This window comes from Muscardinus avellanarius (assembly GCF_963383645.1).
Source record: "Muscardinus avellanarius genome assembly, chromosome: 9".
Lineage (NCBI taxonomy): Eukaryota > Metazoa > Chordata > Mammalia > Rodentia > Gliridae > Muscardinus > Muscardinus avellanarius.
Window position 1 is genome coordinate 114,389,364 of NC_137795.1, and position 27,874 is coordinate 114,417,237.

Here is a 27,874-nt window from a genome sequence, read left to right on the forward strand (position 1 = left end):
TGCCAGTGTGGCTGAGGAAAGCCATTCACACGCAACAAGTCGAATGAGCAGGAACACATCCGCCAGCGCCAGCTCACTCGGCACTGCTCTGACGCCGCATCCAAGCCCACCACAGCCTCATGGGGTGATTAGCAGAACACAGTCTTAAGTATTTCCAGATCTCCATTTCTCTGAGGCTCTGCAAAGCCAACGGGTAGGGGCCCCTCACCCGGTGCACGGAGGGGCTGAGGCTCTGCTAAGCCAACGGGTAGGGGGACCCTCACCCAGTGCAGAGCGGACCAGCAGGGCCACGGAGGGGCTGAGGCTCTGGGCTCCACCAATGCCTCTGGTCCAGGCCCCTTACTCAAGTCAGTGTCCCAGCCACACACAAGGACAGTTCTTGGGGGTCGGGCACCCAGCATGAGGGACAGGCTGCACCAGGCCACAGCGTGCACCACCCCGCCCGTTCTCTTGGCCAAGCACAGAGAAACCTGTGGGTGTGCACTGCTGTGTTTATGTGAAGGGAAAAGGGGAAATCAGAAAGAGGGAGGAAGAAGGCAAGGGAGAAAAATGAACTACTTAAAAGATACATGAAACATCGGCTTCTCACATGAAAATACCTTGAAAAGTAGACGGTGAAATATAGTAGCTCTAGGGAGCACCACTGGCCTGACCCATAGGTGACGACCGAGGAAGGGGGTGTGGTGTCACAGCCAGGGCCAGGGGCTCCCCATGAGGAAGCCAACAGCTGTGCCAGGCCAGAAAGGGCTGGAATCGGGTTCCTCTTCCCAGCCAAGGCCTGGATCTGCCACGAGTCCTTGCGCTGCAGGAAAGACAGGCTCCGACTGGGCTCCACCCCCCAGCGGTGGTGCTGTAGTGTCCAGCGCATCTAACTGGGCTCCACCCCCTGCGGTGGTGACCTAGCGTCCAGCGCATCTAACTGGGCCCTACCTCCCCCCCAGCGGTGGTGACGTAGGGTCCAGCGCATCTAACTGGGCTCCACCCCCAGCGGTGGTGTCACTTTCAACCTGTCTGCCTGGACTCCACTCACCAACACCATGGCTCGGTGTGCAATGCCTTGAACTCCACTCTACTGGACTCCACTCACCAACACCAGCAGCTTAGCTCTCCATGTGTCAATCGAGACTACGCACAACACTGGGGTCCAGCAGTCAACCTGTCGGTGTAACTCACTCTTGGCTGCCTACCTCGCCAAGGCCGCCCCGGTGTGTGGGTGGCCCTCGGGGTCGGTTGCACCGAGCTGGGCTCAGCCCCGCCAACTGCTCCCTGGCACCTGTGCCCAGAGGCGGGATGGACTTGGCGGTGGGTGCACAAGAAGCACCTGCGGGCCTCTGAGTGCTACAAGGACACGGCTGAGAGTCAGCGTCCCCTGGAAAACTGGCCAGAGGCCATGGCTGTTTAATTTGGAACGTTCCATGTTAATTATTTCTTGTCTAAATATAATGGTATCCTTCCTCAAATTGATTCATTGTATACAATATTATAAATTAATTATCCGAATAATAATTAACAGACTTTCTTGAAACCTTTCTCTTAAACCTACAGTTCAGGATCTATTAAATACATGACATATATGTTTAAAATTAGTTTTAGCTAATAACTTTGCTTTAATGATTTGAAGGTTGAAATCAAACTATTGATTTTTCTTTGCCTCTAGACTGTATAAGAAAATAGTAAAGCCTAGGAAAGAGATTGGGAAAGGGGCCCAAACTCGGGCAGCACTGGGTGTGCAGACACAGAGGAGCAATGTGCCTGCTGCTACAGAGTTGCTGGTTTCCACCAGCAAAGGACCCCAGCTCCCACCAGTCCAGGCTGAGCACCGACTGTCTACGGCAGCTTCATCCCTGCACTATCCCAGGAAGACACAACCCGAGTCTGTCTCTTGGCCATCTAACTGTTTAATCACCCTCAGAACTGCTGGAACTCAGAACCCTTCACGACCCAGCCCACATGGACCCCGGCCTCAGTGTCCCCAGGGGCTCACTGCCAAGACTGCCAATGGGTTCCAACTTCCTTGCCAACTCTCGTCTATTTTGATTTTTTGTTTGCTTTTCTGTGTCTAGTTTGTACCCCATCCACATTATCCCTGCATCCCAGCCTGGGCTGATGTCTCCCATCCATCAGTCCTCTCTCTTATTTTGGACAATGTCACCTTGGAGTACACCTGTGAGACTCCCAGACCAAGGGTCTATCTCTCAAGAATCAACATTGTAGCCAGGTGTGGTGGTGCAAGCTTGTAATCCTGGCATTTGGGAGGTTGAGACCGGAGGATCACGGTTCATGGACAGCCTCAGCTACCTATTGAGGCCCTTTGCAACTCAGTGAGACCCTGTTTCAAAATAAAGAATAAAAAATAGAGCTGGGGGTGTAGCTCGGAGGTAGAATGACCCTGGGTTCCATCCCCAGTACTGCAGGAAGAAAAAAAAAGAATCAACATTGCATGAACATCCTGGGTTCCAAGTTTCACCACTGAATACTGGGTTCTATTTAAGAGTATCTCACAGAATCATAAAAGTCATAAAAGATAAGAATGGGCTATTCCAGGCAAAGTGGTACACACCTCTAATACCAGCTACTTTGGAAGCTGAGGCAGAAAGATCACAAATTCAAGGCCAGCCTGTATAAGTTGGCAAGACCCTATCTCAAAACTATTTGTAAAAGGTCTTGGGATATAGGTTAGTGGTAGAGTGCTTACCTAGCAATGTGGGGGCCCTAGGTTCCATCCCCAGTAACACCCACACACACAATGGTTTATGAAGGTAGTGGCTTCTCCGTTCATTTCTAATCGGTCACTATCACCACCTTCCATCCATGTGTGCACAGGCGTGTGTGTGCATGGACATATACATGCACACATACACAGCCTCTTGCCTGCATTGCCAAGCTCACCATGGTGCCCAGGACGCGCTCATCCCAAGCTCCTAATTCACCGGCACAAAGGCACTGACACTCTTCAGGGTACTCGACTCCTGCGCACCGCCCTGCAGGCCTCTGACTGGAAAGCTCAGGCGCCCCTGTCCAGCGTCGCCGCTGGGTGGGCAGGACAGAGCACGCGTGATGGCACACAGGCAAAGCAGGTGCCAGGCTCCACTGCCAGGAGGTGCAGGGCCCGGCTCTGCAGTAACGCTGTGCATGGTCACAGAGGGATGGCCCAGGGGCGCTGGCCTGTCCAAGGCTGAGACCGCCCTGGGGAGTCAGCATATGGGTGATGAGGTGGGAGGTCCAGGCAGCTGGCAAGCCTCACAGGGAAGGCTCACGGGACAGTATGCAAGCCCCGAGCCAGCTGCAGGGCACCAGCCCCTTCCCACAATCCCTGAGCAGAGAGGCTCTCAGGAACACTGGAGGAGACAGCCTCAGGGTGTCTGACCACGGCCAGGAAGGAAGGCTTCTTGCTGCACTGGCTGGGAGAGGTGGGCGGAGGGTGGCTGTTCTGACCACCTGTGCTCAGGGAAGGCAACAGCCTCCGCCAGCCATCATCGCCTGGGGGTACTTCCTCTGAGCTCAGTCACCTGGGGTGTCTCAGGTCCCTGGGTTCTAGAAGGGCACTCCCCTCCCTGTGCAGAAAGGAGACAGATCCCCAGCCCGGGTGACTGCCAGTGCGGTGGGCACCAGAGAGGGACACACAAGGGCGCTGAAAGCAGGGCCACCTCCAGCAGCCTGAGCGCAGCAACACTGAATAAATGTCTGAGGAGCAAAATGTCTGTTCAGAGAAGTTTTACTAAGAGAGATCCAGAATGGGGCAGGGTTATTTTCTCACTAGTTGCCGAGATTACTTCCTTTTCCTCGGCATCTGCGTGAAAGATTTCCCACGCAGGAAATTGGCTAAGCTTAAAGAAAGCAGAGCCCCGAGGGGAAGTGTTGTCTCTGGCCAAAGTACTCCCCCACTCTTAGATATTCTTTCATAACTATTATTCTTTTGGTAATGATTCTTTTAACTTTCCACACAAATTGCTCCGGTGATGTAAGATCAGGACTGTGAGAGAAACTGAGTCCGTGGAAAATAAATTTTCTAGTAATTTGTCTAAGCCTCTAAACGCCCTCGGCTTTGCTCAAATGGTAATAAAATCTAGTCAGAATTTAGATGCTGTGGAAGCTAGTCATAGCAATTACAAATGCAGATTTACCCTCTATCTCTGGCCTTCATTCTAATCATTAACTTACAGTAAAACCTTTAAGAGTCAGCTGAAACCATTAGCCCTAAAAAACTTGTAAGGGAGGCAACCGGTGCCTCTGTTTACCCCCTCTCCTTGTGATCCTGCCTAGATACAGAGAAGATAAACTTTGTGTGTGACATCAAAGCAGCCTAGTTGATGAGCAGCCAATACTGCCCAATACAATAGAGCCGAAGGCCAGGAAGATTCTTGACCTTTAAACCCAGTATGTGCACTTCCCGAAACAGGGAGGTGCCACGTGGTTAAGAAATGAATATGTTGTTTATATGTCAGCAATAAAAATCATGTAAAAGACTTAGGACTTGCAACGCCCTATGCAAATTCTCCTTGGAAGTCACCCTAACCACAAACGGACTTGCACGCGGTCAGGCATCGGCCAGTCAGATGGCAAAAGTGGAGGACTCCCGCTCGGGACCCCCCTCCCCTTTTGGGGAGCTGTTCTCTCTCTCTCACAGGTTGTGTTGGCCCTGAGAGAAGGCAGAGTGCATCTGAGGGCACGTGGCTCGGGCAACTCTCGAGTAGTGACCTGAAGGCCTCTGCTGGACATCATGGCTGACCAGGCCCTTAGGGGTGACCTGTACCTCTTTTCTGGCAGATCGCGTGGACTCTGGGAGAAGGTAGTTTGTAATTGACGGCACTTGGCTCGGGCGACACTCGAGTAGTGACCTGAAGGCAGCTACTGGACAACAGAGACCCGACAGCCCTTAGGGGTGTTTGGCCACTTTTCTCTATTTCCTTCTGGCATAACCATGCAGACTCTGGAAGAAAGCAGCCTGCACCTGAAGGCAATTGGCTTGGGATACTCTCAAGTGTTGTCCTGAAGGCAGCTGCTGGACCCAGAGTTCCAGCCCCTTTTGGGGGTGTTCAGCCACCCTTGCCCCATTCCCTGCTGCTTCCAATAAACCTTTTACTCCCCTTAAAAAAAAAAGAAATGAATATGTCAGAACAAAGGACAGATATAATAAATGTGTACGTGTGAAAGAAAGGAAATATGGTGAGAATAAGAAAGCATTTTTGTATGAAGAAGAGCTTATCCTAAGATTGTCCCAAATGGGAAAGAGAAAATCAGGGTAATCAGAAAAGGAAGTTGCAAAGAGTTTCTGATAGGAAAATGGATTATTAAAAGAGGAATAGGCTTCTAATAAGCCTGTCATTTGAGGAAAAGTGCTCAGCAGCTAGAGAAGTACATCTGACAACTAAATCTAAAAACTTCATGTTACTTTTTGATGTTTATCTGCTGAACTGTGTTGTGAGCTTGTTTAAGCTTTCAGACTTTAGATGGTACTGCAGACAAAACCTGGGAGATCTCCATCGCATCCCCCTGGATCACCATATCTCCCCATGCCTGCCATATGGACTAAGCCCTAGGAACAGAAAGTTCCGAAAAGTTAAAGGAGATTCCATGAGAGGCTGTATTCTCCAAGCCCTGGGCGTGCCTGTGCCTTCTGGAATTTGCCCTTTGGAGCCACCTGTCTGCAAGGGCAGGTGGCTCAAGGACAGGGGGCTGGATTTGGTCACAAGATCAGGAGCTAATCTTTTTACTTTGTTTACATGTCCTTCACTTTTGTTTTGTGGTGATTGCGCTTCTCTTTTTTTTTTTTTTTTTACTATTAATCTCACTGGTGAAAGATATAAATTTTCCTGGGTTCTTGTAATAAAGTGTCAATCGCACAAGAGGCTTTTGTCCATGTCAGATTCTTTCCTGGAGAGGAATTTCCACCTTTAGTGCCGTGAATAAGAACTTAAAGAAGTTTATTTCATAAAAGGGAAAGGATCGCTGCAGATAAGTGGCTGCAGAACTGCACCCGAATCCTTTGCACATCTTTCTGAGAAACTCGATCTCGAGCGGACTCAGTGGCCATATTCAGTGCTGGATTTATTATTCCCGATTGAGCCAGTCTGCCGCAACTACTGAAAGGGAAGATGCTAACGTTTTCTGATGGGTTTTTGTAAAGACTATTGTGTGTGTGTGTGTGTGTGTGGGTCTGGGGATGGAACCCAGGGGCATTCTACCTCCGAGCCACACCCCCTGCCCAATTTTTTATTCTTTATTTTGAAACAGGGTCTCACTGAGTTGCAGAGAGCCTCACTAAGTAGCTGAGGCTGTCCGGGAACTGCGATCCTCCGGTCTCAGCCTCCCAAATGCTGGGATTACAAGTGTGTGCCACCACGCCCGGCTCGTAAAGACTATTTTTAAAGGCTCGTTTGTTTGCTTAACCAACTTTCCTCGGAGCACTGTTCCCACGGGCCAGTCATTTCACTTGTGAAGGCCGCTGTCCCAGCACTACAAGGCCTGCCACAGGGACCAACACTCTTCTGCTGCTCTAGGCCTGCGTGAGGGCTCAGGCCCCACCCTGCTCAGGTGCTCAAGATACACAAACACATGACTTCACACGCTCCTCCCACGCACAGCACACTCACACGTCTACACACTCAAGCCCACAGGTATGTATGCTCACACTCACCTGTAGCATCATACACTCGTACCCACACACAAATATGCACTCATACACAAGCTCACAAGTAGGCACATGTACATGTTGTCCCTCTCCATGCACACACATGCACTCACACATATACGCATGCGCACACACACATTTTATTTCCACTTCAGTCAGCTGCCTCCTTACCTCTACCCCCCAGCACCGTCCTCTCCCCCGTGGCACTGTGACTCCCCAGAAAGTGGGGGGCACTGCTCCTGTCTCCCGACATCCCCAGGACATCTGATTAATGCCTTGCACTCATGTCATTAAAGAAACATTAGAGCCGGGCATGGTGGTGGACGCTTATAATCCCATTCCTTGGGAGGCTGACACAGGAGGATTGCAGGTCCAAAGCCAGCCTCAACAACTTGGTAAGACCCTGTTTCAAAATAAAAAATAAAATAGGTCTAGGGGTATAGCCCAGAGGTAGAAGGCCCCTGAGTTCCATCCCCAATACCACACAAACACACACACATGCACATCACGTGTGCATGCACACACATGTAGCACACATGCACACACATGGTGCACATGCACATGCATGCACACACGCATGCACACATGCACACTCACACATGCATGCAAGCACACACACATGCACATGTGCACACACAGAAACAGTAGTTGATTTGCTGTTATTTCCCCATTTTCTAGAAACCTTGGGTGCCATGGGAAAGTCACATCATTATTAGGAGCACCATGAGGTAGAATCCCCACAGACTTAGAAGCTCTCTCCTGACAGATGACCTGAAATAAAAGACATGCTGGAAGGCCAGGCCACTGGATTGGAGACGGGGACTCCCGAGGGTCTCCTGTTTCCTGGGGACCTGAGCCCCTGCCCCTGCCTCTCTGCTGAGGCTGCTCTTCTCCTCTGCCATTTAATGCTTCACACAGAGAGTGGGCCCTCCCAGGGTCCTCTGCTCTGGGGAGGAATATAGGACTCTGCTGTCCAGGGTCCTCTAGGGGCTGCTGTTCAGAGACCCTCCACTTCCTGAGACTGCTCAGATGCTGGGCTTCTCAGAGAATGGCCCAGAATTGTCAGGACACCAGGAAGTGGAAATGAGACACGCCAGCCTGTGACCCACCATAGAAAGACCCCCACCAAGCTTCCCTTAGGTGAGACTCTCAGGACTACAGGAGGGATGCCTGAGGACGAGGCTGAGGTGCCCAGGCCATGGAAGGATGCCAGGGGATATGGCCCAGGTACTCAGGCCATGGAAGGATGCCAGGGGACATGGCTGAGATGCCTGTGCCCATGGAAGGATGCCAAGGGCCATGGCCCAGGTGTCCAGGCCATGGAAGGATCCCAGGGGACATGGCCCAGGTGTCCAGGCCATGGAAGGATGCCAGGGGACATGGCTGAGATGCCTGTGCCCATGGAAGGATGCCAGGGGACATGGCCCAGGTGTCCAGGCCATGGAAGGATGCCAGGGGACATGGCTGAGATGCCCGTGCCATGGAAGAATGCCAGGAGACATGGCCCAGATGCCCATGCCCATGCCCATGGAAGGATGCCAGGGGACATGGCCCATTTGCCCGTTCCATGGAAGGATGCCAGGGGACATGGCCCAGATGCCCATGCCCATGCCCATGGAAGGATGCCAGGGGACATGGCTGAGATGCCTGTGCCATAGAAGGATGCCAGGGGCCATGGCCCAAGTGTCCAGGCCATGGAAGGATGCCAGGATGCCAAAGCCCATGAAAGGGGACGCAGAAGAGATGACCAGGCCCATGGAAGGATGCCAGGGGACACAGCTGAGATGACCAGGACCATGGAAAGATGCCAGGTGACATGGCCAAGATACCCAAGTTCATGGAAGGGGACACAGCTGAGATGCCCAGGCCTGTGGAAGGATGCCAGAGGCATGACCCAGATGCCCAGGTCATGGAAGGATGCCAGGGGCGTGGCTGAGATGTCCAGGCCCGTGGAGGGATGCCAGGGGACACAGCTGAGATGCCCAGGCTCGTGGAAGGATGCCAGGGTACATGGCCCAGATGCCCAGGCCCATGGAAGGATGCCAGGGGACACGGATGAGATGTCCAGGCCCATGGAAGGATGCCAGGGGACACAGCTGAGACTCCCAGGCCTGTAGAAGGGACATGGCACAGATTCTGGGCCCATGGAAGGACACTAGAGACACAGCCAGGACACCTAGAGGACACGGCTAACATGACTAGACCTATATGGATGGGCACCAAAGGACACAGCTGGGGGACACAGCTAAGACTCCAGGCCAGTAGAAAGACGCCATAAAAGAGACAGTGTCTGTTGATAAACACACTCCTACACTACCAACATCTCTGCATGGAGATCCTTGGAGAAGCCCCCAGATGCCTGGGCTGGGGGCGTCTTCCCATGCCAGGTACCATGGAAAGGCTGACCGGTCAGTGTCCCTCTCCTCCCAGCACGGGCAGCCATTATGACATGATGGGCTGCCTGCATGCCTTCCTTCCTTCCTTTTTTAATTTTTTGGTACCAGGGATTGAAATGAGGGACATTCTACCACACTAAGTTGCTGCTGTTGGCATCAAACCTGCAATCCTCCTGTGTCCGCCTCCCAAGTACAAGCACAGGCATGTACCACGGTGCCTAGGCAGAGACTTCTTAATTGTGAGTGCTCACACAGCCGAGATTTCAGAAAATTGTTTCCTTTATACCCACAATAATTTCATCTCACCTATCTCTATAATATCTTCACTTATTTTTACTTCTGCCTGCCTTTTTACATTGTTTTCCTATCTCTTTAGGGAGACCTACAGGTCTTGGAAACTGATACATACAATACCATCACCGAAGTTAGTGTTTCAAAGTGTCCCAGGGCACTGACATCCCATGGCACGTGCACACGCCTGGGCAGACACCCGAGTGCACGCTTTGCTCAGGGACCTAACGCACTGCACGCACGCCGTCCCTGTTCCCTTGACATCTCCAGCAAGGCCCCTGGTTTGTGAGCAGGAAGAGTCTGGGAAGGAGCCCCATTATGAAGTCTTTGTGAAGCGGGTGTACCAGGGGTTGTGCTGATACTGCCAAGCAGCCAAGGAGCATCAGGGGACACCCGATGAACAGAATTCCTGGCAGGAATGAGAACAAGCGCATTCGCCAGGGCTGCGGCAGAGACTGGCTCACTTCTGCCGGGGACCACTGAAGAGGCCTCTGGCGATGTAACCGGGTTTGCATGCCTTCTCCACAGGGCGCTGGCTGACCCTGCCTGCACAAAGGAACACAAGTCTGTCCTGAAACATTTGAACAGGACTCCCCAGGCGCTCAGCGAGCTTAACTACCTCCAAGAAACAGCAAGAAAGCAGCTCTTCCCAGGGAAACCTGGTGCCCAGTCACATGTGGCGAGTCCCACAGCCCACAGAGGGCAGCTGCCTGGGAGGAGGCACTTCCTCCCGTGTACTTTCTACTGCCTACATCCAGACCTGGCCTCCTCTCACCACCAGGGTTGCTGGTGAGGACAAAGCAAGAGTGACCCCTTGTGGCCATTCCCCTCAGCACCAGGCTCTTCAAGGCGAGCCTCAGAGAACCTTTGGTCTGACCCAAGCAAAGCTGCCCCTGGTGACCAGGACACGCCAGCACCCGTGTGATGGCCCAGGACGCAGCTGGGCTGGGACTCAGCCTGCCACACAGGCATCAGGAGATGCAGACGCTGATCCCAGGGCAACAGGAGAAACATAGCGTGCTCTTAGGGCTTGACGGGTGCGTGTGTACCACGGACACACGCACACACTCAAGGTGTACACATGCACAGGCATTCTCACACATGCTCACACATGCACTCATAACCACACACAATCACATGCACGCACAGGAATACTCACATACACATGACACACACGCATTCACACATACATGTGCACAGTCGTGTAGGTGTGTGTTCTCACATACATGTTCTCACACAAAAAGAGTAGCACTAACCCTAGCCCCAGACTCCCCTCATGTAGTGCACAAGTGTCCCCCACATCCAATGTCCACCCATACCTGAACCATAGACTGTGCTGGGACCTCCGTCTGCATGATACAAGAACAGCCCAAGGACCCCCATCTGCAGGGTCAGTGACCAACCCAGAGACCCCCGTCTGCAAGAGTGGTGACCAGGCCAGGGACCCCCGTCTGCAGGGCCGGTGACTAGGACATATACCCCCATCTGCAGGCCAGTGGCCAGCCTAGGGACCCCTGTCTTCATGCTGGTGACCACCCAAGGACCTCCATCTGCAGAGTCAGTGACCAGCTCAGCAACCCCCATATGCAGGCCGGTGACCAGGCCAGGGACCCCATCTTCAAGGGTAGGGGACCAGCCTAGGGACCCTTGTCTGCAGGGTTGGTGACCAGAACAGCGACCCCCATCTGCAGGGATGGTGACCAGGCCAGGGACCCCCGCCTGCAAGGTGAGTGACCAGGCCAGCCACCCCGTCTGTGGAAAGCTACCACCTCCACCTTTCGAGCCAGCTGGGTCCCGTCCCCCGGGTGTGCTGCTGTTCCCCACTGAACCACATCCCTCCTGGTCCCCAGCCCCCCTCCCGAGGGGAGATGCCTTGCCAAGGCCCCTCCAGCCCAAGTCCCGGAGCCCTGAGGTACCTCCTCACGGAAGCCAGCATCGCAGACAGGGTGCAGTATCGGGGGTGAGGCCACAAGAGCCACGTCCTCTCCAGCTAGTTTAGGAGAAGGGAAAGGAATGGAAACCCAGAGCCACTACCTGTTGCAAGAGTTCTCCAGGGAGGGGAGACCTTTCTCCAAACTGAGAGTGCCTCTGCAGACGTTTCTGCAGCGAGGCTGCCACGTCTCCGTCCTCAGGAGGCTCTGCGGCGAGCACAGCACCCAAGCCCTGCACAGCACCCAGAATTCCAGAAGGCTGAGGATGAATCTGGGGTGGAAGAAACCAAGGGCTTCTGAGGCCCAAGGAAATGACAGGCCTTCGGCTCAAACTCCCAGGCCAGACTCCAGAAGCCGCTGAGCGTTGTCTGAGGCAAGATCTTTGGTGCAGTCCTAATGAAACCTGCAGAGAAGCCAGGCTTGCCCAGCTGAAAATGTCTTTGCTTTCAAGGACCTCGCTGCAGCTGGAGCTGCATGCTGGCCAGAAAAGAAGGCCGGGGAGAGGGACCATGCAGAGCAGCCTCCAGCACACATGTGCATATGGCAGGCAGCATGCACCCTTTCTGGAGTGAGCAGCCCCCTGTCCAGCAGGTACTTGTGCTAACAGTGGCAGGCCAGAGACAGACAAAGGCACTGAGCTGGCCCTTCTGGGAATGTCCACCTCCTATTGCCCAAGGGCTGTATGAGCCCTGGCACAGCAAGCCTTGTGAGCAGGCCTACTGGGCTGGGTGGCAGGTGGCGCTCCTTCCAGGAGGTGAGGACTTACATGTCACGCACCTGCTAAACATCTTACTTGTAATAACTCACCAAGTCTCCACCACAAGCCCACAATGCTGTTTCCATGTGTAGTACACAGACTATGCCTCCAACATCCCTGTGTTGAATCCTTACCCCTAAGGTGAGGATGCAGGAGGTGGGGTTTGGGGAGGGGAAGAGGCCATGAGGGTGGAGCATCGGGGCTGGGATGAGGGTCCTTATAAAAGAGACCCAGAGAGGTCCCTACCTGAGCCCCTCACCAGACACGGAGCGGCCTGGACCTTGGACTCCCAGCGTCGGGAAGTTCAGAAATGGATTCCTGCTATTCAGAAGCCACCCAAGCCCGTGCTTGGGAGGCTGAGACAGAAGGATCGCACAGGTTCGAAGCCAGCCTCAGCTACTTAGTGAGGCTCTCAGCACCTTAGTGAAACCCTATCTCCAAATAAAGTATAAAATAGGTCTGGGAGTATAGCCCAGAGGTAGAAAGCCCTGGATTCCACCCCCAGTACCACCAAAAAAAAAAAAAAAAAAAAAAAGCCACCCAAGCTATGGTATGCTGTCTTAGCAGCCCCCAAAGACCATGACATCATGTGTAAGTACTGACTCCAAGGCCCAGAGCTGAGGGGACCCCACCTCATGCCCAGGAGTTGTGCCCCTAGAAGCACCCAGAATGGTCCGACCTCCCTGTCCTGGGTCATTGTCAACCTGAGCACGGAGTCATCTCAGACCCCATGTCCTAGCCAATGTCTTAGGAAATGTAAAGCAAGGGATGTCTTGTTCTGAACCAGCTGAGCGAACGCTCACGGCCCTGTATGCCAGCTCTCACGTGCGACGGCCTGTGCACGCACCAGGTGCCACACCACTGACGTGTACTCTCAGCCTTGCTGCGCCCCCTGGGAGAGGCCACACGCTACACGCCAGGCCAGCCACAGAGCTCGGGCTCTTGGCCCCACCTCAAGCACCTGCCTCCCAGGGTGGCTGCCAGCTGGCACCAGTGGTTGCGGGGAGCTGGATGCACCATCCAAATCCTAGAAGGTTCAGGAACCTTCGGCACCACGGTCACTTGGACTCAGTCCAGGGAAATAAGCTGCTCAAGGTTTGGAGGGAGAGGGAAAGGGAAATGCGGGGACGGGACATGTGTCCTGTTGCCTCTGCCTCTGACACAGTCCAACGGCACAGTCCAATGGCCTACTAATCAGGATTAGCCCCTTCTCCCAAGGTTGCCAGTCTCCAAACAGGCAGAGTCCCCGTCCTCTCTTGTTTTCTCACAGCTCTGTGGTCGCCCAATGGCTGAGCAACTGGGAGCTTGAGCATTCCTCAGACAAGAAGACCCAGCCCCACCGCAAGGACCTGGGCCCAGCACCCACCGCAGGGACCTAGGGCCCAGCCCCACCAGAGGGCGAGGCACTGGGATCAGGGCTGTTAGAGCCCAGAGCCGACACACCTAGGGCCCAGTACCACCACAGGGACCTAGGGCCCAGCACCCACCACAGGGACCTAGGGCCCAGGCCCACCGCAGGGACCTAGGGCCCAGCACCCACCAAAGGAACCTAGGGCCCAGCCCCACCAGAGGGCGAGGCACTGGGTTCAGTGCTGTTAGAGTCCAGAGCCAATCCACCTAGGGCCCAGAACCCACCGCAGGGACCTAAGTCCCAGTACCCACCGCAGGGACATAGGGCCCAGCACCCACCACAGGGGAGGTACTGAGATCAGGGCTGTTAGAGCTCAGAACCAACCCACATAGGGCCCAGCACCACTGCAGGGACCTAGGGCCCAGCACCCACTGCAGGTCGAGGCACTGAGATCAGGGCTATTAGAGCCTAGAGCCAACCTACCTAGAGCCCAGTACCACCGCAGGGACCTAGGGCCCAGCACCCACCGCAGGGCGAGGCACTGAGATCAGGGCTGTTAGCGCCCAGAGCCAGCCCCGCCTCAGGCAGTGGTGCATATCAGCAAGTCTCTTTAGAGGCTCCGGCAGGCACTGCTGCCCGCGGCCCTGTGGGCTCACCCAAGAAAGTGCCTCCGAACCCAGCTCTGCTCATGACTGAGAAAATGGCCAGAGGCGGTAACTTTCCCTGCTAGTGGACTTTGCATCTCTCAGGAACAGAATCAGGGTGGAGGGACCAGTATTCACTGTGGGTCACAGATGTTCTGCCCAGAGCAGAGCAGCAGCTAGGGACTCTGATCCTAGGAAGCTGACAATCTAGACAACGTCAAGACAAAACAGGAAAGTTTTTTTGTTTTGTTTTGTTTTGTTTTGGTGGTACTGGGGTTCCTGGAAACCCGTCTACCTCCGGGCTATACTCCCAGACCTATTTTATATATATATTTTTGGAAACAGGGTCTCTTAAGCCAGCACAGCTGGCTTTGAACCTGCGCGATCCTCCTGTCTCCGCCTCCCAAGCGCAGGGATTACAAGCATGCGCCACCACGCCCGGCGGGGAAGTTATTTTAAAGAGGAATTTAACAAGCATCTCAGAACAAAGATAAAATAATGTAGCTATGCAAATTAAAACCTTCCTTGCATCAAAGGCCATTTCAACAGAATGAAAAGGCAACCCAAGGAATGGGAGAAAATATGTACAAATCATATATCTACATACACACGCATGCACACACACGCACACACACGCACACGCCATGCCTGGTAACTGATATTCAAATATATAAAGGACTCTTATGATTTAACAATTAAAAAAGCTAACCCAATTTAAAAGTGAGCAAAGACCTTGAATAGATATTTCTCCAGAGAAGGTGTGCAAACAGCCAATCAATACATGAAAAACTGCTCAACATCACTGATTATTAGAGAAAGGTAAAAGAGAGAGACAGACCACTTCACACCCATTAGGATGGCTATAGAAAAAAAAAAAAAAAGCACCCAGTGCCGGCAAGCCTGGAGCGATGGGAGCTCTGTGCACTGCCAGTGGGGGGAGGGGAGGGGCTACAGAGGACATGGACAGATTTCAGACTGTTAACACAGAACCAGCCTGTGGTGGTCACTCACTTCTGAGAACATGCCCAAGCCGGGAGCACCCAGTGCCCACATGTGCCAATAAGGGCAGCACCAATCGCCCCACCAGTCACCCATGTCCACTCAGCACTCTGGAGGCGTCTGTCATGCAACCCGTCACCCCGTCGCCATTGCTGCTCCTAGACTCACAGCTACAGTTTATTTCCAGCGACAGGGTTTGGCTGAAGGTCTAAGGCTGCATTCCAGTTACCAGAATGAGTGAAATTTAATTCATTCCAGACCAGTGGCTCTACCCCAATACCCGTGTGCCCCAAGACCTGAAGTTTATGCTCTGTAGGCTGCATCTCACATCTCAGCAGATGCCCACACAGTGGAACAGACCCGCACACCTTCCCAAACCCAAATGTGCCCAGCCAGGAGCCAGCAGCAGGCCGCTGGAGGTCCGTGGCCCCCAACAGCAGAGGGAGGGCCTCATGGGGGGACCCGGGATCCTACAGGTGGCACCAGCATCCACACCTGCAGGAGGAAGCCACCAGCCCTGTGCCAGGCACCTAGCAGAAGCAAGACTGAGGCAGGAGCCAGGAGTAACTGGAATGAGGAGCATCCCACCACGGTGGGCAGGGCCTGCTCCGGCTCAGACCTCGCAGGCAGGACTCCATCACTGTGCACTGTCTGGGGCTCAACCCAAGAAACGCGCTTGGTGTTTAGAGTTGCTTACAAACATGGAAAGCCAGGTTCCTAGCTCAAGAATAAGTAAAATGGAACAGAGACCTCAGATGTGACCATCTAGAAAGAAAGCGCAAGGTTTGGCGCTGGGTAGCCTTTCCCTCTGGGTTCAATTCCAGCCAGCACGGTGAGGAGCCCGGGCTCTGGGATGCGCATGAGGTGTGGGCACCATCCACAGCACAGTGGCACACAGGACTGGGAGCAGGCCGCACCTGCTAAGAGCTTGGCACCACCTCGCCAGCACGTCGCGGGGAACCAAGCCTGCTGGGGACCCTCCCCTTTGCTGTGCTGGGAGGAAGAGCAGGGTGTGAAGCTGATAGGAAGAACTGGAATCAGTAAACAGAGTGAGAGAAATGTCAGTGGCCGTTCCTCCCTCTCAGGTGGGCGCAGCTGCCTGGAGCAATCCCAGGGAGCCCAGGTAACAGGTCCAGGCCTGTGTCCACAGTCCTCCATGCACAAACGGCCTCCTGTGCTCTGCCTGGCCCCACCTGCAGGAGGGAACTGGGGCTGAGGCAGACCCCGTGCCCTGTGGCGCCCGCTCTTCTGGGCCCTCTTCACGTCAAGTTCCAGCAGGGCCAGCCATCGGTGCCCGCTCACTCATGTGGACCCATTAGAACACCCCTCCCTGCCCAGTGGCCCACCCAAGCCAGACCCTCCCCATGCCCTTGTAGAAGAGCCTCTGCACTCAGCTGGTTGCCAGGCTGGGGGAGCAGAAGTTGGCGGGTGGAGGGTGTGTTGCCACCACTTGGAGAGAGAGAACGCTGGAGACAAACACGGCTGGAGATGTAGGGACGCGGAATGAGCGTGTGGAGACGCACAGTGAGCTCTGGCGGAGGGGATCCTGCGCTCCACCACCCGCCACCTCACCAGTCGGTGTCAGCTCGGCTGACCCCAGCCAGGCCCCACACCAGGGCTCCAGTTCGCCCACTCGTGAGGCCTGGTGAGGGCCACAGTGGACACCCACAGAGCTCTGGCCTCCTGCCCAATCAGGCAGAAATGTCCAAGGATGCTGGCCAAGCTGACTCCTGGGAGGACGTAGACACCCAAAGCCCCAAGCGGAATCCGCGTGCACATTCCCGCAGGAGGAAGGTGCCACAGCGTGGCTGGTCACTGTGCCCTGGAGGCTCTGTGGGTCCCAGCAGCAAGAGCCCCTCCTGTCCACGTGCAGCCCGCCCGCCTTCCTGACGCCCCAGGACACAGGTTCCTAGATCTCTGCACATTCATCCTTCCTTCCGGAAAGCGCTCAGCAAGGTGAAGCTGCCCTGCTCCCCCAGTCTTCACACAGAAGGGCTCCAGCATGAGCCAGTCCACAGGCAGAAACAGCCAGCCCACTCAGAGACAGCCCCAGAGGCACACGAGCCATTCAAGAGTAGGAGCGGCGCTCTGCGGACGCTGCGAAACCTCGCTCTCCACACCGCTGTGGGACCTGCTGAGGGGCCCAGGCACAGCCCTCACCAGAGGACAGGGGTGCGTGGTGAGTGCCCGGGGGCTCCCCGGCTCCCCGCCCCTCGGGGCCTGAGGCCTCTGAAGGACAGGAGAGCCCCCTGTCAGGAGCCCCCACCCCTGTGTGGACTGCCCTCCTGGCCTGGCAGGTCTGCCCATACCTGGGCTCCTTCTTAGCACCTGAGGGGTCCGGGCAAGGGCTGGGCGCGCCTGCCCTGTCATCAGTGGTCACAGACCACAGCTGGTACAGCGAGTGCCTTTCAGGGAGTAATAAAACTTGATAGCACTTTAGCTCTGCATTGCCTGCTGCGCAAGAAATTGTCACCTATGAGTGAGCCAGCAGAATCTCAGGAATCTCCCTCTACCCCCAGGCAAGAGGGGAGGCCCTCAGAACTGCAGGAACCCTCACCCAATGCTGGCACCTCCCCAGTCAGGCAGGCAGAGGCCAGCCGGCCACACGTGCAGCCAGATGCACCAGAGCCCTGGGGAAAGGCTTTCAACCGCGGCTGTGAGGCTGTGAGAGAGACGCTGTGCTCCAACACCACCGACCCCCGACCTCCAACCCCACAACAAGGTCCTGCAGCTGAGTGCTGGGAGTGGCTGGGAAGGGAAGGTTCTGGCCCCAGCGCTTTGCAGAGGAGCGACTGGAGGGGCTGGTATTTGTAATCTTGAATACAGTATTGATTGGCAAAACAAATCGCACCTGAGCCTCACCGCTCTCGGCCCTTCTGTGCAAAGAAAACTCTCTTGATGTTATCAAACGCAGCTTTCAATCAAGCGACTCTGGGACTTGGTGGGAGCCGCACTAGATTTTCCACTGGAGGCAGCAACCTTCCTGAACCAGGCCAGGCGGCTCTGCCTGCTGCCCTGCACGCCCTCCGTGTCCTCAACACGCCAGCTCCCACACCCCAGGTCCACTGCCCAGCTGGCTGCAGGTGCCCCTGTCCAGCATGCCCATGTCCATCACAGCCCCGGACTGCTCAGGGACACGTTGCCCTGTTCTGGGAGTGATCATGTTCTCACTGAGAGCTGATCGGGCCCTTTCACAGCAAGAAGAAGGCTCCTGAGAGATTGTGACCTCCCTGGTCCTGACACCCTCTGGGGCACCTCCCACCACAGGCACCATCAGGGCTTCCCTTTAACAGAAAACAGTGGGACAAAACTTAGGGTCTTTCAGGAGATAGCACATTGCCTTGGGCTTGCCAGCAATCCTCAAAAAGAGAGACGGGCCCCCTTCACTCTGCTAAAGGCAGTGCTGGACTCAGGGGTTAAAGCGCCTTCCGCTAGGACTGTGCTTCCTGGACACTCAGAATCCTCTCCAGTCTGCTGAGTCCTATTTGGAGATAACAAAACCACGCAACATCAAGCCGTCTGAGAAGGTGGCTCCGGGCCCTGGCCCGTCACTGGCCGGCTACACGACCTTGGGCAAACCACTTCACTTCTCTGGTGTTTGAAATAAGAGCACCGCATTAGATATTCTCCCAGGGCCTTCCTGGCCGATGCCGCAGTGAGGGGAAAAAGCTGCACACAGGGATGGAAGGATTGCATCTGGGTGCTCTGAGCATCAGCAGCGGCCAGCCCGTTCTCCTCAGAGGGTCCGTCAGCGCTCCTCCTCTCCATGGTGCACACTGTGTCCAGGCAGATATAGAAATGCAGCTACAACCACTATGGTCCCATGGTGGGCTGACCCCCAGCAAGGATGATGAAAAGCCGGTGTCCAAAGATGCAGGGGTTGGGAGCTCTCCTTAAAACCAGATGCTGAACCCCCAAACTGCCAGCTTCTACAGAGCTTCTGTGACCACGTCCCTAAAACCAGCAGCCACCTCCTGAATAACAACCCAGGGACAGCATGAAGGACCCTCCAGGAAGGCAAAGACAGGAGAGCCAAGCAGGAGGCCCTGAGACAGAGGCCAGAGGCCAGCCTGCAGGTGGCCCGAGACCTCCACGTGGAATTCGGAATGTCAGCCCGCTGCCCTGGCTGTTCCAGCTTCATGATCCAGCCAGAAGCCGTCCTCCTCCCTCTCGCCTTCCCCTGCCCCTACCCCTCTTCCCGTCCCCCTCCCCCTCCTCCTTTCCCTTCCTCCCTCCTCTCTCCTCCTCCTCCTCCCCCTCCCTCTCCTCCTTTCCCCTCCTCCCTCCTCTCTCCTCCTCCTCCTCCCCCTCCCTCTCCTCCTTTCCCCTCCTATCTCCTCCTCCTCCTCCCTCCTCCTCCTCCTCCTCCTCGGCAGTCATCAATTTTTTTTTCACTGTTATAGGAAACTGCAGGTTTCTCACATGCATATAAACTAATGGGAAACATCTCCCAGGCTGTCTCCAGGGCATTTCAACAGATGATTAAAGTCTTTACAAGGACTTGAATACCAGACATCAAATGTTGACGACTCACTTTTCAAACCTACGCACAACACAAGCTGGTCATCCCTGCTGACAAAACTCTCTCTAGATTCTAAAATAGGCACAGAGTTTGGGGCATAGCTCAGTGGTAGAGCACTTACCCAGCATGCATGAGGCCCTGGGTCCCATTCCCAACCCTATAAAAATAAACAAAATAAAATAACCCACAGTCACTCCTGTCCTTGTTTAATCTAGCCCATGACTTTATTATTTGTAAAACTCTGTTGGACATATCCTTTTCCTCTCTTTCTCCTGCATTCTGGGGTGGGGGCCAAAGCAAATTTAACCCTGAGCCCCAGGAACTGTGCTGCCTTTGTGGGGAACATGCCTGCTCCTTTATCTTTCCCTTCACATTTCAGTTTCAAATCCACCAGCCTGGTGGTTTTGTTACAGTGTGAGATGATATGGTTTTGGGGAAATTGTCCCCAAGGACCTCTGTTAGGGTTCTGGACACAATTTCCCTCAAAACACAAAAAAAACCAAAAACAGAAAATTGTGGGTTCTTGTCCTGAGCTACGGGTAAATACACATTAGCCCGGACTCTAGCTAAAGATTTAAAGAAGTTTATTAAAAAGATAGAAATATAGAAGACAGTTAAAGCCCCATGCCATTCAGAAATGGCACCAGGGTGAAGGGTGCAGTTCGAGCGAGTTCACCCAAGATACAACATGTGGCGCTTTCTTATAGGCCACCTGACCAGGTCTGGGCGGGTCCTTTGATATGTCTCTAGCCCAGGTATCCACACTCTGTCTCCATCCCAGCCAGGTCCGCCCCCTCTGAGGTGTGGGGGCAGATCTGTCTCTGGCACAGACGCCCACACCTTTTGTTACACTCCCCAGATGTGTTAAGTTGCTTATCTGGGATCTGGGATTTCCTCACATCCTTGAGGAACCTGGCCTCTCTTTAGAAATGTAAAAAGGCCCTTTTCCCTGAACCTTTTGGCATTCTTTACTACTAAAGATATATTTTAAAATTGGAAATCTTTCCCACTACTGGTACATTAATACACTTTGAAACCTCTTCCCAACACTGGTAGAGTTTGTCTCTTTGTTGCTTCCTGATTTTAATTTCTGGGGAGTGGAAAGTAGAGCATGGCTGAACACAGCAGTGCCGAGCGCTGGCTGGGCACATCAGGCCAGCGAGTGCCTGCAGGCTAGCGGCCTCTGGGCTGACCCCACGCCCAGGATGCGCTGAGCAAGAGACAGAGCAGGACAGAGTGTCTGTCTGCACGCGTCCAGTTTTATTTGAGGAACCAGATGTGTGGGCAGACACATCTCACAGCATAAAAAGCAAAATATAAAAAGAGCTAAACAAAGCAGGTGTGATTTTTAATAAACAACTTTTCTCTTTGCATTTTCTATGGGAAAATTAGGAGAAATTCAGTAGGAAGATGGCCCTGAGGACCAACTCAAGCTCATCATGATCACCTTCAAAACTTATGGGGAGATTCTGGGAGCCCAGGCCAGGCGAGTGGGCTGGCTCTGCTGCAGCAGATGTGTGAGCCTTGTGTGACACTTGACTTCTCTGGATTTCAGGCTTTTTTTTAAAAAAAATAACAGTGGAGTCAGTGACCTGAACAGCTCTTCCAATCTGTAATGTCATGGCCCTGTACAGCAACCCTAACAAACACTAAGAGTCAAGGACAGCAGAGCAGAGAGAAGGACGCGCATGCACTTGCACTTGTGGTCAGCAGCCCCCAGAGCTGCAGGCCAGGAGGGATTCCAGGCAGCTCGCTCTCTCGCAGGGAAGGGAGGGGTCAGGACTAGGCAAAAGGGAACCAGGTGAGCCAGGTGTGGTGCTCGCTGATAGAGGGCACCACCCCACAGGCGGGCCACAGTCGCTGGCCCTCTCGGGTGGCTTTCAGGTCTCACCTAAGCAATAGAGCCACCACCATAGCTGATCAGCAGCTGTGGTCTCCTTGCTTGTCAGCGAGGTGTCCACAGCCTGACCCCACTGCCTTGGTTCACCTCGAGGGGCACTGGATGGGTGCCCAAGAGTGGCCTACCCTTGAGCAAGCACAGGGCTCAGACCCACCACCACCCAGGGCCTCACACCTGGAGGGGCTGTGAAGATAAGGAAGAGAAGCAGCTATCTGTAGCAGCATCTCCCATCAGCAGCCTTGTTGCCAAGCAACCAGCTTCTTATCAGACCCAGAAAGTCTCAGCCACTGCTCAGTGAGAACAGAGAAGCTTGGCACCAGGCTGCAAGCACAGGAGGGGCCTGGACAGCGGCAGTGACACACTCACCTCGCATCCCCTGCCCCCAACTCAAGTGCTCCCAGCCACCTGCCGGGAGGGACGCCAGGGCGGGCCTGGAGCCCAACCAGCTTCATGGCAGAGCCCCTCCCTCTGCTCTACCAATCTCTGCCTGCCTCTGGCTCCCCCCTAACCTGGACCCTAGGTGGCTTCTCCACAGGGAAGACCTCCAGGTCTGAGCCAGTGAGGCCGGGGATCAAGCACAGCAGTAGGCTGGTCTCAGTGGCTGGACTGGGATCCACCTGCTCCCAGCAGTAGCCTCAGGAGAACACTTCAAGCCACCCTCAGGATAGAGCAAGATGTCCTCTGACCCATCGCTGGCAGGAAGGACGCGGTGAGCACGGCTGGGGAGCCAGGTGGGAGGGTCACCTGCCCTGGGCTTTGCTTGTGGGAGTGGGCGAGCCCTGAGCCCACACCTGTGCACTCCTCTTTCTCAGAGCAGGAAAGATGGAGCAGGCTCATCTTTTTAGCACAGTTATGGTAAGCTTGGCCCTCAGAAATGGTTTCATAAAAATCCATTAAATTTGAAAGCAGGAGCTCAAAAAGGTGTTTGCGCACCATGATCATGGCAGCATGATCACAAGGCCAAGAGGCAGAAGAAGCCCACCGCCATCTTACGACACGGGTAAGTAAAACGTGGTGCCTCCAGACAATGAGTACTGTTCAGCCTTAAAAAGAGAAGACATTCTGACACACTGCATTCAGATAAGCCTGGAGGACATTACACTCAGCAGAAGAAGCCAGACAGGAAGAGGCAGCGTCTATGTGTGTCCACTCCTAGAGACAGGAAGTGGAACAGCGGGCACCAGGGCTGGGGAGTCAGTGTTCAATGGGGCTTCAGCCTGCAGAATGAGAATGTTCTGGAATTGGATGGTGAATGTGCTTATGCCACAGAACTACACACTGAAAAATAAATAACATGATAAATTCTACATTATATGTACTTCATAATTTTTAATAAAAAAAAAGTTTCCTCACCGGGCATGGTGGCACACACTTGTAATCCCTGCGCTTGGGAAGCAGTGACAGGAGGACCGTGCAGGTTCGAAGCTGGCCTCATTGGCTTAAGAGACCCTGTTTCCAAATAAAAATATGAAAATAGGTTTGGGAGTGTAGCCTGAAGGTAGAAGGGCTTCCAGGAACCCCAGTACCACCAAAAAAAAAAAAGTTTCCTAAATGAATACAAATCCAAATGGGAACCATGTCACCCTATTTTAACAAGTCTGGGACATAGGATGAATACAAAATAAGGTGCAGGCCATTTCTGCCACACCACAGAGACATTGGCAGTTGTATCGCTAGCTGCCTGTCCCACCTTGCCCTGACCAAGCATCCACCTGTCCCATGTGCAGGCAGAAACCCATCAGCACTCACAACTTACTAGGAACAAGCAAACCTGTAAGAGGTCATTACCTAAGTTTGAAAATACCTCAGCATTCAATCAGGATAGAATCATTTCATAAAAGAGATTTTTTTTAAAAGAGTGAAGTTTTATTTATTTATTTTTGGTGGTACTGGGGGTGGAACCCAGAGGCTTTCTACCTCTGGGCTATACTCCCAGACTTTTTTTTTTTTGGAAACAGGGTCTCACTAAGTTGCTGAAAGCCTCACTAAGTAGCTGAGGCTGGCTTTGAACCCGAGTGATCCTCCTGTCTCAGCCTCCCAAGCGCAGGGATTACAAGCGTGCGCCACCACTCCCGGCTTAAAGAGTAAAGTTTTAAAAACCTATCCTGGTATCTCCTTGGCAAAGAGATCTTTTGGCAAGACTAACAAAGAGTAACCAAAGGAAAGTCCCTCTTCAGTTCCCTGGCTAGTGACTTCCTGACCTGATAGGTAAATGTCATGGCTCTACCTTTCCCAGATGAGAACAGAGACAGTCCCAGTATACACAGGCCTCACAGGCTTCCACTCACTAGACCAATTTCAGCAACACTCTGTGTCACTTTGCAAAGACAAAGGAAGGAGAGATTTCTGTAAAACCCATGGGCTATCTTTAATGTCTACTTTGCAATGAGCACTATTTATTTTTTTATTTATTATTATTATTATTATTATTATTATTATTATTATTATTAGCAGTGGTACTGGGGTTCCTGGAAGCCCTTCTACCTCCAGGCTACACTCCCAGACCTATTTTTACATTTTTATTTAGAAACAGGGTCTCCTAAGCCAGCGCGCGCAGCTGGCTTCGAACCTGCGCGATCCTCCTGTCTCTGCCTCCCAAGCGTGGGGATTACAAGCGTGTGCCACCACGCCCGGCACAATGAGCACTATTTAAAGGGGTTCTTTTTTTTGTCTTTTTTTGGAACCGGGGATCGAACCCAGAGCACCACACCTGCAAAGCAGGTGCTTTGCCACTGAGCTACATCCCAGCCCCAATGAGCACTATTTAAAAAACAATCCTCAACAAAGTAATTGACGGGCATCAATGAGCAGTAACACACATGCTGTATTGTAGATGAGAGACAATGGAAGCAATTTATTAGAAAATTAAAACAGGATTAAGAATGACAGCTAGGAGAAGAGTCCAGATACTTAAAAGAAATCAGATGTGTTGCCATCCCTCGCTAACTTGGGGGCCAGACCACACGGCTCTCCTTTTGTGAGAGCTTTAGATACAGATGCCTGACCTTCAGAGTGGGTTCAAACGAGAGGCAGACATCAGCCTGACCTTCTGAGAGGGCTCAGATTCAGGCTACTCTAGGTGTTAAATGCACACAATGGCCTGATCTCCAGAGGGGGCTCAGACCCTGACCACACAGGTGTGAGACTCAGGCAGGTGTGGAGCCTGGCCTCCAGAGGGGACTCAGACCCAGACAGTCCAAGCATGAGCAGTGGAGAGTCTACAACACATCCCCACACTGGACATCTCAAAGGTACCTTGCTCAACGGAGATCTCTCCGTAGGAAGACGGACATGAACACTCACTTCTAGGATAATTGCATGAGCCTGTGCCCACCTCTCCAGGATGACCATGTGAGCTTGTGTCCACCCATGGAGGATGAACTTAGGATGATCACATGAAACATGAGCGCTCACTCCCACGATGACCAGATGGATGTGAGACACACCACACCAGTGCCCACATCGACCTCCTGGAGAAGGAACTGCAGAAACCTTTGACTCCTTCTTGTTCTCTGCCTACACTAACTGCTTCCATCTGAGCTCTGGGCTCTAATAACCAGACAGGGAGACCCATGGGCCCTGAGCAGAGAGCCAGCTCAACACACTCTGGAATCTGAAATCAGCCCTCTCTCGGCAGTTGAGTACGGGATCACATGGCCCACTGCCTGCTCCTGAGCCTACGTCAACTGTCCTCACCCCTGTGCTTCCCGGGTCTGACACTGGCTTCTGCCCCTCCCCTGACTCTGAATCCTGATCTCTAACCCACCCTCCCTCCTCCATTCTCCTTTTACTGCTTGAAGGTGGTGCTCTGACCTCCTCTCCATGAGTGGTGTTTGGTTTCTTTCCCCCAGCTGTGTGTACTGGTCATCCTGAGTCTGTGCCGCCACTGACCTCCTATTCTGCTTTGATAGAGAATGTCCCCAGAAGAGCGCATGTATTAATGTATTAATGTTCAGATTGGTATGTCAGTCGTGAGGGTTGTAATCTCATTCGTAGGAAATCCACTGTGATGGCTTTACTAGGAGGTGAGCCCCTGGGCGTGGCCTTAGGGACCGTGACTATGTCATTGAATCCTCTTGCTCACTCCCTTGCCTCTGGCCTCCAGGAGGTGAGAGCAGAGCCTTGTTCTCTGCTTCCTGCTTCCTGCTGCCAGGCCCTGAGCTCCACAGACCCAGCCTGGCATGGTTTAAACCCTGAAATCTCCAAAAACTGTGAGCAAACACATATCTCTTCCTCTGAGTTGGGCAATCGGTTGTTTTGGATTCAGCAATGAAAACAGTGACCAAGACACCTCCCACCCACCCAGTCCGCTGTATCAATACAAGCCCTGGCCACCCAAAGGTAGAAGAAGCCCAGACTCCACTGACATGGCTGCTTCCCCTCACCCTTCGCTCTGCTGGCTGGACCCTCAGGGCATCTAGAGGAGGTGTCCCTGCCTGCCCATGCTGACTGACACCCACGATGTTCTGTGCCATGCCATGGGGTAGCAGAGTCCAGTGGGTGGAGCCTGCTCTCCACTCACTCCTAAAGTGATGCTGCCTTCGGCACCCATTGACACTCAGGGAAGAAAACAGTGACCTCATTTCACTTGTGATTAAAGATGGGCCAACTAGCCGGGCATGGTGGTGCACACTTGCAATCCCAGCATTCGGGAGGCTGAGACAGGAGGATCACGGTTCGCATATAGCCTCAGCTACTACTTAGTGAGGCCCTTTGCAACTTAGACTCTGTTTCAAAATAAAGAATAAAAAATAGGGCTGGGGGTGTAGCTCAGAGGTAGAATGCCCCTGGGTTCCATCCCCAGGACCGCAAAAAAATAAAGAAATAAAGATGGGCCAACTAAGGCAATCCGACCGCTGTGTCCTTCAGACACCCGCTGACAAAGAGTTTTGTGGACATTCCGGCTGCTGGGGCGTGGTAAGTGGGATAGTTCCTCCCCTCACTGCTGGGTGCAAAGTCGATGCCTCTGTCTGAAGGACAGTTTACAGTATTATTAAAAGTTTTTAAATAGTCAAATCCCAGAACCCAACAATTTCCCTTCTAGGAGGATATTCTAAGAAGTCACTGGGCACAGAGTAAAAGCATAAATCACGTCTTCCCATCACAACAGGCTAATACTGAGAAAACATCTGCCGGAGAAAGCACGCAAGTCTCTGGGCCCAGAGGAGAGGGCTGGAGGGGCAGCGGGCAAATGCACAGGGGGTTGGCAAGAAAGTCAGCCAACCTCTGGGCCTAAGTATCCAAACTCCAAAGAGGACTAGCTCCCTTTTCCTTTCTGAGAACCAACCTGGCACAGAGTTGCATGGAGAGGCCTCTGGATGATGCCACTGTCCACAACCCCTCAGTCTAGCCACAGGGCTGATGGTGGTCCTGGGACCACCTGGATCAGTTTATACCTCATGCCTCTGAGGGTCCTGCATGTATACACTTTGTAACATACACAACTGTTGGGAGCCATGTGGGACAGGGGCCCCAGGAGTGCAATTCCATAGACAGCTGCTTCTTTGGGCACCACGGGGCAGCACTCATGGACGGCAGCAGCCTGTCCACTGAACCAATCCAGCCACTCCTAGTGTGACATCCTCCCCAACAGGCTTTTAGAGTGTGTTCTGAGGGGCTGTCCCGAGAAAAGCCCTTCTAAAGCTAAAGCCCAACCACACTGAAGCTGTGCCAAATCCGCTTTCAGAGTAGGCCACACAGCCAGGAGAAAGCCAACGGTGGCTCAGAACGGCTCTGTTTCTCAAGGGGAGGGGTTCTCCACAGTCTTGATCGGTCCCGTGGTTATTTTCCAAGCAGATGTAATCACACGCGCATGGAGAGAACCAGAGACCCGCGAGGCTCACGGGGACCTTCCACACGCCCAGGGTGCCAGGCAGGCAGGGTGGGCAGGGAAGGAGAGGGCTGAGGACAGAGGAAGCCTCCCAGAGGCCCGGGAGAGGAGGGACCCCGGAGAGTGTGGACGGGGGCATCTAGTGTAGACTAAAGCAGACTAGACTAGGGCAGGACAGGAGACAAGCCACACACACACAAATACACATGCGCAAACACACGCAGCACTTGACCAGCTGTAACTTCTTGTCTGACCCAGAATTTTCTTCCTCTCTTGGAGCACTCTGAAAGTCGGAAGACTCCAGTCAATGGCACTCTAAGCAGCAGTCCTAGGAAGGCAATCAATTGATTACTTACGACAAACAAAAACATCAGCCTCCTTAATCATTCCAAACGAGGCCGACCTGCCTGCCAGTCGCAGGCCTTCGGAGCATCCCCTGACTTCATGTGCAGCTATGTCTTAGCAAGAATGTTTCTTCTTGTTTATAATAGTGAATCAATTCTGAAATGTCTCCCAAGATCTAAGGATAGGAGAGGCAGAGATTCACATGCAAGTTTAATAAAGACGCTCATATTGGAGTTGGATGGATGCTCAATTAAACATCAAATTCTGCACTGAACAC

The 27,874-nt window shown here is 53.5% G+C and overlaps 1 protein-coding gene across 1 annotated transcript in view; it reads right to left on the reverse strand.

Annotated features, from left to right (window-relative positions):
- PTPRN2 (protein tyrosine phosphatase receptor type N2) overlaps nt 1–27,874 on the reverse strand; it is a gene marked incomplete at both ends in the record, with an annotated part of 666,019 nt that overhangs the window by 485,751 nt on the left and 152,394 nt on the right. The window lies entirely within an intron of this gene.